Here is a 3853-nt window from a genome sequence, read left to right as displayed (position 1 = left end):
TGCCCTCCAAAAATACTGCAACAACTTATACCTCCAACAGGAGTGTATGAAACTTGCTTTTTCTCCACACCTTCACCAACACTACGTATTATGAACATTTTTCACCTCCGCCAAGCTGATATTTGACAAATGGTATCATGCTGGGGTTTTTTATTTTTTTATCTTGAAACAATCTCAAAGAAAAAAGTACAGTATAAAACTTTTTTTCCTGAACTGTTTGAGAATTATTCAAGTTACTGACAAGGTGCCCCATCACCTCTGAATACTTTAAGTGTGTATTTCCTACAAGCAAAGGACCTCCTACATCACCACCATGCAACCATCAACTTCAGGAAATTAACACTGATTCTTTACTACCATCTAATGCTCAGACCCCATCCAGGTTCTTTAATTGTCCCAATAATGTACTTTGAAATAAAAAGATCCAGTTCAGAATCATGCATTGCTAATTAGTTTTTGCTTCTTGTTAGTTTCCTTCAATCTGAATAGTGCCTCAATCCTAAAACAGTGGTTCTCAAACTTGAGCAAGTGTCAGAATCACATGGAGGTCTTGTTAAAATACCGACTGCTGGGCCCCAGAGTTTCTGATTCTGTATATCTGGGGTGGCTGAAAATTTGCATTTCTATAAGTATTTAGGTGATGCAGATTCTGTTCGTCTAGGGATCACATTTTGAGAACTGCTGTTCTAGAACCTCTCCACATTAAAGTCCACCAGCCCTGGCTGCCCCTGAGAGCTCATGAAGTGGTCAGTAGGCTTTTGCACAAAGTGAAAAGTGGAGACAGTCTGGGCTTCTTAGAACTTAAAATAATGCTTCATACCATCAATAGGTAGTTTTTTAAAAAAGGAATTAACAAATGTGGTTGTATTCATTTCCAACTGCTGCTATAACAAATTATAATTTGATGGCTTAAAACAACATAAATTTATTATCTTAGAGTTCTGGAGATCTGAAGTCCAAAATGGATCTCATTGGCCTAAAATCAAGGTGTCGGCAGGAGTTGCATTCTTTCTGGAGGCTCCAGAGGGGACTCCTTTCCAGCTTCTACAGGCCACCCACATCCCTTGGCTCACGGCCCCCTTCCTTCTTCAAAGCCAGCGCTGGCCAGACCAGTCTTTCTCATGCTGCATCCCTCTGACACTGACTGACTCTCCTGCCTCCCTCTTTCACTTATAAGGACGCTTGTGATTACATGGAGCCCACTGGGATAATCCAAAATAACATCCTCATTTCAAGATCTTAAACATCTGCAAAGTCCCTTTTGCCATATAAGGTAACATATTCACAGGTTCTGGGGATTTGGATGTGGGCATCTTTGGGGTCCATTATTCTGCCTACCAAGTGGTGAAGACCACTTGTCTACCAAACTCTGTTCTCCTCTTCTGTGGGCACCCAGCTAGATTATATTTTCCAGCTTCTGTGCAGCTGAGCGAGGACATGTGACTAAGTTCTCTCCAAAGGAATGTGAGCAGAACCGTGTGTTCTTTCCATGCCAGGTCCCTGAGAACCTCCTTTGCACGCTCTGCACGTTCTTTCCACTTTCTTGGGACCTCGGAGGATGGTGGAGCCTCGGTGCCTGAATGATCACCAAGAAAGAAACCACCCACTGACCTGAAGACCCATCCTGGACAGCTAAGTGAGCAAGAATTCAGTGTCTAGTGCATAGAGACTACACTGTCGAGCCACTGCATTTTGGGTCAACTTGTTATAGTACTTAGTTAATTCTAACTAATACACTAACAAAAGAGAATATTTCCTCACAGGGCCTTGACTCCCAATGCCCATTTTTCATAGGGCCTAACCTACTTCCCTAAGAAGACTGAGGTCATCTGAAATAGGCAACCACAATTTTTCACCTCTGTTCTTCAAACATGTATTGAGCAACAGGGCAGGTACACCTAAGACTTGTGATGCCTGCTTCCTTTGTCTTTTTGGGCGTACATTCCTTTCTCTCTCATTACCTTTTCTAAACCAGTCCCCTTCTTCAACTCTACTGCTCTCACCACCTTTTCCAATTTTCTCCTCTCCACTGGCTCCTTAGCTTCCGCTTTCAAACATATTGGCCTTGACCTGTGTTGAGTCAGCCTTGCCTTCATTCTGCTGTACCAGCAAACTACTTCTTTATTCCTCTGTCTTCTTCCACTGTCAGACTTCACCAAAGAGTAGATGACAGCTCGGACCCCACTTTTCTCCCCCCAACACCTTTTATCTGCCATTCAATCGGGTTTCGCCTTTCACTTATCTGACTGATATTTACTGAGTCCCTCCTTGGTGCTGGGGATGAGGCAAGAGTGAGAGAGGCCCTACCTTATGCTGCATCTCCCCAGCATATAAGACCATTAAACGGGTCACCACAAAGAAAAGGAATCAACATTGGTAGACAACCGGAGGTGGGAGGGAGCGGAGACTGAGCTGTCTGGGGGCTCAGGGAAAGACAAAATGAAGAGGCAGTGTTGGAGCTGATGGCTGAGGGCTGAGGCTGAGTAGGCGTTAGCCAAGCAAAGGAAGAGGAGAAAGAAAGTTACAGGCAGACACACTGCTGGAGAAAGGCTGAACTTGGAAGGCACCATCAAGTCAGCGTGGTAACTGGGGTCACAGACATGTGTGAAAGAGAAGGAAAGTGCTCTGAGGACGAGGTGGGGGTTGGAGGTGTGATATTGAGGAGTTGTTAGGTAGCAAGGCACATTGGCAGAGGGGGCTGGAGCCTCCAGGGCAGTCCGAGTTCCCACCTCAGAGGGGCTCAGAGGCCTCGGCCCGCCCCACATTCCAGCCACTGCACTGTGCACATCAGAAGTGAGACCCCGATGTCCCGCACCCTGCTCCACAGCTCTAGGAAGCTGAGGGACCTAGGTTTAGACTATAGGCCCATTCTAACTTATAAAAACATGAGGGAAACCAAGAAGATGGGGGATGGCAACTGTGGCTCCTCTTCTCCCAGCTCCTGTCCAGTGACCTCTCCCAGCTGGCCCATCTCTTGCGTGCAGAGGAGAAGGCCGGGCTGTGCGGGCTGCAAGCCCGGAAGCCCTGGATCAGATTCACTCTCCTGCCATCCTAAGGGCTGAGCTGTCCTGGTGCTGCCCCACAGAGATCCCAGACACGGGAGTGGGGTGGGCTGTAAGTACTGCAAGAAGAGTACTCCTGGCACATAACCACTGCACCCAAACCCTGCATTAACAGACAAATAAACACGAGCATAGCTTCTAACCACTCAAGGCCAGGTCCCTAGGATGATGACTCCAGCCCCCTTAAGTTCCTGCCTGGAAAAACTCAAGGCTGCCAGCAGAAGGTACTGTTTGTTCCAGCCAACCCTGAAAGATAGGGTCCCTGTCTCACAGTCTCTGGAGGAGGGGAGGAGCCTGATAGCAAATCCCCATGTAAATTTCCACTTCCCTGACTCTGCTGGGCCATCCCTTATTTCCCCCTCCCTACTTCCTCTTTCTCCCTTTAAAATGCCCAGTTACCTCTACACAAACTGAAGTTGATTTCAGTTCACACTGAACCCTCTTCCCTGTGGCAATAGTTATTGAATAAAATCTGTTCTTGCTGCTTTAACTAGTGTCCTGCTTTGTTTATTTTTGACAGCTGGAAAGTAGAATTCCACTCCTCTTTCCCCATCAATTAGGATGATGATCGGTGCTCTAAGTGAGACCCTGAATGATGGTGGCTTAGACAAGATGAAGATTTGGAACAGCAGCCTAGGGCTGCCATGGCGGCTCCACAATCATCAAGGATCCAGGCTCCCAATATCTTATTACACCTCTCTCGGGCTGCTTCCTTCCTGTGGTCCAAGAAGGCTGCCCCAGATCTGGCCATCTGGTCTGCATTCCAGTCAGCAGAAGCTTCCAGAAGTAGA

The sequence above is a fragment of the Diceros bicornis genome, chromosome 1 (genome assembly GCF_020826845.1).
Source record: "Diceros bicornis minor isolate mBicDic1 chromosome 1, mDicBic1.mat.cur, whole genome shotgun sequence".
Classification (NCBI taxonomy): Eukaryota; Metazoa; Chordata; class Mammalia; order Perissodactyla; family Rhinocerotidae; genus Diceros; species Diceros bicornis.
This window is presented reverse-complemented; position numbering follows the sequence as displayed.